The sequence below is a fragment of the Emys orbicularis genome, chromosome 5 (genome assembly GCF_028017835.1).
Source record: "Emys orbicularis isolate rEmyOrb1 chromosome 5, rEmyOrb1.hap1, whole genome shotgun sequence".
In the NCBI taxonomy this organism is placed as follows: Eukaryota; Metazoa; Chordata; order Testudines; family Emydidae; genus Emys; species Emys orbicularis.
Window position 1 is genome coordinate 40,956,200 of NC_088687.1, and position 8,883 is coordinate 40,965,082.

The window sequence follows — 8,883 nt, forward strand, 5'->3', positions numbered from 1 at the left end:
AGAACATTGCCCCGGGGGAGGGGGGGCGCTGGTGGCGCGACCAGAGGCGGTGTGGGAGGGGGCCGCCACCGCCTTTCTGGTAACGTGGCTCATTGTGTCCCTGCAGGTGGGGACCGGACCGCAGCGGAGCCGCCGCCGGGGGGAGCGGGATGCAGCAGGTAGGAGCCGTCACGCGGGAGGAGGGAGTGTTGAGTTCCGGGGTCCGCACCGCACCATACACTCGCGTCTCCTCCGAGGGGTCGGGAGCGAGTCCGGCCCTGCGGCCCCTGCTCTTGCACCGGCCGCCTCCGCGCTCTCCCGCCTGCCGCCAGCAGCAGGTACGTGTGGCTGCTGGCACCCACCGCGGGCCCTGGGCCTGGTCCCGGCCCCATGTGCGCGTGGGGTGGGGTCGTCTCGGTGTCGCCGTTAGGGTTAGTCCATGAATCCGTGGGACCTGTCTCCTGTGGCAGTCTCCCTTCCTAGCCATGGAAGAGCAGCGTCTTGCTTTTTGGCAAAGCTTTCACTATCTAATTGGTGAAAGTATCTGACTGGAGCAAGTAACACGTGTGTCATGTCCAGCCTCGGCAGTAACGTGCCTGACTGCTAGAGCCCAGCAATTCTCACTCTCTTCCTTCTCTGTGCTCTATTCCAGGGACCTTGCAGACTTGAGCCCCAGAGCAGCCAGCAGTTGCCAGGTATGTGCTTTGCTTTAAATCTGGGCTCCAGGGGATGAGATGAAGTCTTGTAATTATTTAAAAAAAAAAACTGCTTGGTCTGGGGTTAGGACTGAAATTGATTTGCCCTGTGTTGTGGCTGGTATTAAAACAACTAGGTTAGACTTAACAGGTCCACAGTGTGGTGGTTTAGAATGTGTATTCTAGTCAAGTACAGGCTGAAACAAAAATCCAAACCAAGATAAAATAAGTAATTTGGGATAGAAGTCAATAAAAACTGGGGAAATTAAAAGCTACGTATATATACAAATGGTTTGATAAGAGCGCATTTGGCTATTAATTCTCATAGTGTCTTCCTTACTAAAAGGAATAGCCTTGTTCACGTTTTAGCTAGTTATATTTTAGCCATTTCCTGTCACTTAAATGGGAGCCTAAATATGCTGCTTTTTTTTGTATGTGTTTTGACTTATTGGATATTTCCTATATGTATTACAAATAAACATTTATGTGATTAAAAAGGCTACTGTGCTTTTTCAGACTGGTTAATAAAGGTGACCTCAAACTCGCGAGGCTTTTAGAAAACGTACCCAACTTTTGTTGCTTCAGGGCTACTTTTAATACTTGAAACTGGATGGCATAACAAAACACCTTACCAAAATCCAGTAGTGCAAAATTACTTACTTTCTAGTCAATCCAGCAAGATAACTGTATTTATCTAATTTGATTATAAACTTCAAAACTGCCTTTAAGTAAACCATAGGATATAGTGATACTCTTTTAATCTTTGTTGTTGGACGCACTTTCAGTTACTTCAAACTCTATTTTTTGCAGGACAAACATTCCTAAGTTGTGAGGACTTTGAAGAAGGTGGGGTAAACAACACAGCCAGACTTGTATAAACTTGAAGTAAAACAAGTTTGCTCAAGGGCCATTTAAAAAAAAAAAACCAACCCTTTTGATTGCTGGTTGGAAGGAGAGCCAGCAGTGAAAATTGTACTATTTGCTTTTGAAAGTGGTGCAACATAACCCAACCTAAGAAAGGCTGCAGCCAGTCAGCAACATGAGCAAGTGTTAAAAGACCTGTCTAATAAATGCTAAAATCTGGTTTGGATGTGGGTAGTGAAAATTGGAGTTTTTTGATGGGTCCTAAAAACTTGAGATGCCATTTGGTTCATGAAGACTGTGCTTTAAGTGTCTTTTCATAGTTCCACACACAGTCTCCTGAAAGCTGCAGTGCACTGCCTTTAGACTTCCATGCCAGCTGACTTGATGCGGCAGTGTGGCTGGCAGTCCAGCAACTAAGAGGGTTGCTAGCACAAAAGCAAAAGAGTTTCTAAAGCTCCTGCTTCTGCCGCAAAAATCATCTTCTCCCTTCCTCCCCTTTAAATATGTATATACAGAACATGTAACTTCTTAGGTTTAAGGAGAAATTAAAACTTTAAAAATTTTATTTTTCTCCTGCAAAAAACTAATTCTAAAAGTGACTTAATTTTACAGCACCCCCAAATTCTTGTTGAATTGATTCCGCTGACTATTTATAATCCAAATATTGGCCAAATAACTTAAGATCATGTGCTGCATTTGTTAAAGAGGTGAAACTAGAAAGAACAAAGGAAACTGCCACTCTTCAGAACAGCCACAATTCTTGTCTCAGAAATGAATAGCCCTTGCTAACTATAGCAGGAGAACCACACCACTACAGATATTTAAAGTATTATATTCACAAAAGTTCTAGGTCATTTGAATAAAATGCACTGATTACACAATTTCTTGTATATTCTTATTGCTGTAACTATGATGTAGCAAAAGTTTATAGTGTGAACTTGACCTAATGCAGCTCATTGGTGCAGGATACTTCCAGAAAACTGAATGTGCCAATGCCTGCCATGGTTATTTTGAAATTTTACAGAATGACCTAAGTCATGAAGAATATGGTATGTTGTGGTTAAACAGACTTCTATGAGAATATTGTAATTAAAGCCCTAGTTCTGAACAGTAGTTGAGCACCATTCCAGGCCCATAGTTAGTAGATACTGAACAACTGAAGAGGAATACTTAGCTGCTTGTAATTATCATACACATGAAACACATCAAAGGATAACTAATGTTAAGCTCTTAAATAGTCAAGGATTTCTCTTTTAGATTTCAAGGAGGTTCACCTAGATAATTCAGGAAACGGATTTTGTCATTATTAATGCTTTAAGTCTTGAGATGTAATGAACTATTTTCCATTTTTAAATCCCCATAACAGGAGGGGAGTTTTGCATATGTCTTGTGAGGAAGGGAAACAATGCCTTTCACTGAAAGGCATTCTTTTGAATATCTGCATTCAACCAAGCTTTTCACTTGTCTGTTGGGAAAGCTTTAGTTTGAACAGATACAACTGTACTGAAATGTTTTCCAGTAGTTACTTTTGAAAAGCAGAAAACACTAAATTATTGGTTATTAAACTTCTATTTTTTTTAAAGCTTTGCCAAAGGCCATTTAAGTATGCTCAATAAAGTAGCACATCTGTCATATAAATGCTAGTGGTCCTTCAGTTACTCCTCATCACTGTGTTTGAGCAATGCACTAACACCTCTTAAAGAAAACAAGCTTTAAACATTGGTATCTGTTACTGTTAATTTGCTACTTTAATTTTAAATTTAGCAGAAGGGCAGTTAAGTTTGTTTGGATTCCTAATCATGAGTTTGTGAAAAACTGAGTTCAAATCAGGCTGTTTTAAAATATGTAACTATGCTAGCTCAAATAGAATGCTCTCCAACATTAATATTCTAAGCAAATCCCTTAAAAGCAGTTGTTCTTCCATGTGGGAATAAATGTTCTTAAAGCACAGCTATTGTACTTAAGCAGAACAAATGATAGTGTTAAAACAAATGTGGTTTATCTAGCTTGAAGCTGGGACTGTACACCCAAACTGGTAAATTTAAAATGCTTAGTGGGTAGAATGCCTCATTTTCAATAACTACTTTGGATAGTCGTCCTTTAGTCACTCAAAACTCCCTGTAGTAGGAAGAGTGAAGTACGTGGTCATCACAGATGCTCTGTAATCACCCTGATCTATGCAGAGTGACTAGTGCCTGAGAGTGTACTTGTGGCCTCTTCCATGCTAGTCAGATTTCCTCCTTTCCCTGTTAAAGGAGAGTCCAGGTGGTGGTGGCGGCAACAGTAGCAGCTGACAACATTGAGACTCCCAGGGTCAAAACTACTGCCTGTTTTGTGGGACAGGAAGGGGCAAGTCCTCCACTCCTGTGAAAGAACACTACAAAAGGACCTTTTTGGTGGGGGGGTGCTGAGGGAAGTGCATGCCCTACTTCCCATGGGTATTTCTTCCAAACTGTAATTACACCCCAGTGATTACAGGTCACAAAGTTTACCAAAGTGTTGGTAAGCTGGAACCATGTGAATGCATAATTAAGAGAATTTTATACTAAGTTTGTGGGATATGCCCATCTTCCACTTGTTCTAAGTGTACCTCTATTGAAAGGGAGTTGAACACCTGTCAGGATCACTTTTTGTCTGATAGCATAACATCAATTTGTTAGCCAAAAAAAAAAAAAAGCAAATATAAGGAGAAAACATCATCACTGAAAATACTGACTCCTTCAACTCTGATGCTGGATCAGTGGCCATCTACAGAGAAGCAGCAATTCATGGGGTGGTGGGTTCTCATTTTTAGCTGCTTCTATGGGTGAAAAAACACCTGAACAAGCAGCTGTAACAAAGAAACCAGGAAATCTTCCTCCACTAGGGGTTGCTGCTACAGAAGAGAGAAAGCAAGATGCCCTTGCCCATGATCTGTCAAGTACCAACTGCAGCTGCTCTGGGAGAAATTTGGAAAGTGCTATGGGGACAGATCCTTGAGTAGGACTAGAACATGCAGGACAGATGACTGGATTGACAGGCAACATGAGCAAGGAGTGTGGAGGAAGTGAAATGGGGCTGAGACAGCTTTTGCAGAGCTCCTGCAGTAAAACATTGGAAGGGAATAGAACTGCACTACAGGGATGCATCTAAGGAAGAACACATCAAAGGAAAAATACCTAAACACTTTTCCTACTTCTCATGTAGAAATACCTTGATAAATAGGTGTACAAATGTAAAGAATATTGAGAGGGGCTGTCAGTGACCACTATTAAGATGTAGCGCAGGCTGAGAAATCTTAAGAACCTCAATAAAGGCAAGCTTTAGGGGTTTATAAATAGCAAATCACTTCTATTTAAAAACTAACAGGTGAAGGTAATGTGCAGAGGTGTTCTGTCCAGTGCAAATATAAACTACAGGGTAATAGCAAACCAATGGGATGCCATTGTTAGGAGGTCTGGTCTGAATCAAAGATCTGGTGAGGTGTGTCAGTGTTTATAAATGTGGGGGAGGGGTGTTGCAAATAATTGAGCTCGGGGAAAGAACATGCAGAGAGTGGAGCAGGAAATAAAGTAAATTTTTTCTAACATTTGTGAACAATGTTGATATATTTAGGGAAGTAAATACATTGCTTTCTAACTCTATTTGCATTTTGGAATTTTAATACCAAAAGACACTTAAGCCTGCAACTGGTTACATTAAGACATGTAATCGTTCAACAGCATGGACCTGTTGTCTGGAATTTATTGTAGTCAGTCCTTGACCATTTTATAAAGCCCTCCTGGCTCAAGTACTATTACTAAATTTTTACTGTCCAATGTTTTGTGACGTATCAGAGTTTCAATGTTTTGTAAATTTCACAATTGAGAACCCCAGCTTTCTGATACTCTGCAAGCTCTGGGCTTCACAATCATTTGTTTCTGATCACCCATTTTTGTCTTCATTTTAACAATTTTAGTGGCTGTTATTCTGCTGTTCAGAGCCAACATCTGCTTTCATACCCTCTGAAAATTGAGTCTTAAGATTCCAAGTGGCTTACAAATATTTATATCTAACTCTAGAGCTTGAACAAATGTTTTTTTTTTAACTTGGATGTCAACATAACTAATGAGAATTTTATGTCTGCTATTTTGTAATGTGACAGCGCTAATAACCTTGCCTATGGGTGAGTATAAATATTCCAAGCACTCGTACATTTTCCCAAGCACTGGTTCTGCATATTTATCACTGAGAAGGAAAATGTTTTAATTCATGACAGCACAGTTGTGTTTAAAATAAACAAACTTTATATTGAGAGATTCTATCATGGACCAGCAAACTCATAGTCCCTCTCTGTACAGAACTGCTGAAACTGTATCTAGAAGCCTGTATCTAATTGGTGATATCTAAAAGGATGTTGACAAATTAGATAAAATGCATAGAATAATAAAAAGCATTGAGAGGTTGGAGAGGCTGAAGTGTGTGTTAGTGGCAGGGGGGAAGCGGGGGGTTCAAATACTACATGCAGCTTGACCTGAAGCAATGTTTCCCAAAATGTGGGGCACATCCCGCAAGGGGGTTGGGGTGGAAAATATATAAATTGAGTTGTTGGCCTTTAACAGTGCATGATGGTGTTGAAGGGGAAAGTGAATGGTTACATTTTCGTTGAGGAGGGGTCAGCTTTCAGAAATGTGGGAAATGTTGACTCAAAGGGTGCTTACTAGAGTACATCAAAGTAAGCTAACTTTTGTAGCTGTAATTCTCACTAGCAAAAGCAATGATGGAAACTAGGATACATATCTCTCAGGGGTTTGTCACTAATCTCATCAACTGTGATAAAATGCCCCAAGTCTTGTCTGTGGCTTCCACCATTGCTTATGCTAGTGATGCATTATTACTCCATTTCATAGCCATAGAGACAAGGTTCTAATATTTTTAACTCAGAGTTAAAAATGGTTAGACCAAAAGTGTGCAAAACATTGGAGAGTATATTGTAGTTAGCAATCCTGCACTGGCAGAGGTATTTAGCTCAAGTCTGTATTGTTTCTTAATTTCTAATAATATATCAAGACTGGTTTAGCTGGTATTTTAGATTCCAGAAGAAAATTCCACTCCGTGATTATTCCCTAAAGGAAATGAAAAGCTTTGGAGAAAACTGATTCACAAAATTCTTCAAAGTACACTTTTCCACCTATTAAAATTCATACCATTGTTAACTGATTAAATATAGTGTGACACACTTCCTGTATTAAAGTTTGTACATACATTATTCACTGGATTATATATGTTGACTTTTACCTATGAAGAAGGGTTCCAATAATGTGGCAGCTTTTATTATACCAGTTCACACTATACAGGTTCACTGAAAAAAAATATAAAATATTAAAACATAAGAACTCCATTTACTTTAGATAATAAAAAAGGCATGTTGTCTGAATAAAAGTTTTAGTGCAACATTTTAAAATCTAGTTCAGCAGTTCTCAAACTAGCAACCCGAGGATTCCCATTTTGATTAAAAATTTTTTGCAGACCCTCAAGCCTGCCGCTCACCCCCAAGCCCTGCCCCTATTTCACCCCTTTCCTGAAGGCCCCACCCCTGCCCCTCCTCCTCCCTCTCCTGAGTGCGCGCCATCCCTGCTCCTCCCACTGCCTCCTGCGCTCAGCATGCAGGAGGTGCTGGGAGGGAGGGGAGGAGTTGATCAGGGCCCACGGATCCCCTGCAGTACCCTCACAGAACCCCAGGGGAAATGCTGATCTAGTTAATTACTGAAGTCAAGCTTCTCATGAAAAGAGCCCAGTAAGCAAAAAACTAATGGCCTGCTAGGAAATCTAAATGGATACTACTCTGCTACATGATGACTTTTCTTAAATTTTCCAAATCTGATCCTTGGTGATTCAGACAGTTCCACATTCCCACCCCTAACACCTTTCTTTCCTAGTTTATTGCGCTGTATTGTCTACGTCACTACAAAATTCTCAAATCAGTGCACTTGTATGGCAATGGTTCTATGATACAGATTTTTTTGTTAAATTTTCTTCCCTTTCATTCAGCAGATTCACTTTAGTTATTTTAAACAACAAAGATTTGTGTATATAAGCAATGAAACCTTAACTTTTAGATTGCATCAGCTGATGGTTTCACATAATAGTAGGCTCTCCAGATGTTGAACCCAATATATTTATTTGCATTTCTAACATACAGTGTTTTATGTTATCCAAATAGTGCAAAATTACAGAAAGTTGTACAAATACTGTATAAAAGCATCTGATTATACTAATATAGCACCAATTCCAACAAGATGTTTAAATTGGGAATGGCCCTTTAAAACACATTCATTGCCATTAAATTGAGGGCCAAGTCTGAATAAGAATTAAATCACATATAGGGAGTCTACAATATTGCCACAACTCTTTTGCATGCTAACTAAGGTGTGCAATTGGGTAACAGTAACAGAACTGGACGTGTATATGGACACATACAGACATGAGTGTAACACATAGTTACACATCTATCATACATTAGTACAAACATTGCATTTTGTGCACAAAAGGCCACAACACATTGTCACAACTGGAATTTCCAGGGTAGGGAAGAGAAACACATACCATTAAATAGTAGTTACTTGTCACAATATTGCACAATCCTACATTGGCAATGTGGTGACACAGAACTGCCACATTTCACACACTTGAATGTTCCTTGGCCCACAAAGGTTTTATTACATCTTTTAAAAAGTGATAGTTTGTCAAAGATGTCATGAGCAAAGAAAATATTTGTGTATAACAGTTTAGAATGCCCTTAATGGGCATCCCATGCATCCTAGAAATAGTACAAGTTTCATGTTTGTGTATCTTGAATAATTTTGGACCACTAACAAAGGAAGGTTAGTATAACAATGTTATAATGTAGTGACTATTTCTTATGGACTAATAAATAATTTTGTGTAATTAATACTTGTATTGCCACATCAATAAGAGTTGCTTTTTTTCACTGTGAAATACTTTTTATAGTGTTTAAACATAGGTTTCTATAGTCTTGAGAATAGTAGAGAATCAGCTGAGGAAACATAGGTGCAAATGAATGCTTTTTGGGGGGTACAGGTCTATGAAAACTGGCTATTTTATTATTTTTTAGTCATGCCTTTTGAAAAGAAAAATCTTAGGAAGTCATACTGCTTTAGGCTCTAATTTTTTTTCTCATGTCATAAATTTAATGTGAGCAAGCTGATTAGGAATTGGATGAAATATCTGCAAGGAAATATGTTGCAGGTATTGGTATTATGTAGCTGCCAGACTGTACCTACAATGGGTGTGCATGAATGGACTTTGAATCTGTCTGCCTGTGAGCAGTCATGTTTGCCTGTGCAGTTTTCATTATTGCCATTGC

The 8,883-nt window shown here is 39.4% G+C and overlaps 1 non-coding gene across 1 annotated transcript; it reads left to right on the plus strand.

Annotated features, from left to right (window-relative positions):
• Nucleotides 1-414: 414 nt before the first annotated feature.
• Nucleotides 415-545, plus strand: LOC135879799 (small nucleolar RNA SNORA24). The gene has a single exon (XR_010561472.1). It is a non-coding gene; the product is annotated as a small nucleolar RNA SNORA24 (small nucleolar RNA).
• Nucleotides 546-8,883: the final 8,338 nt, after the last annotated feature.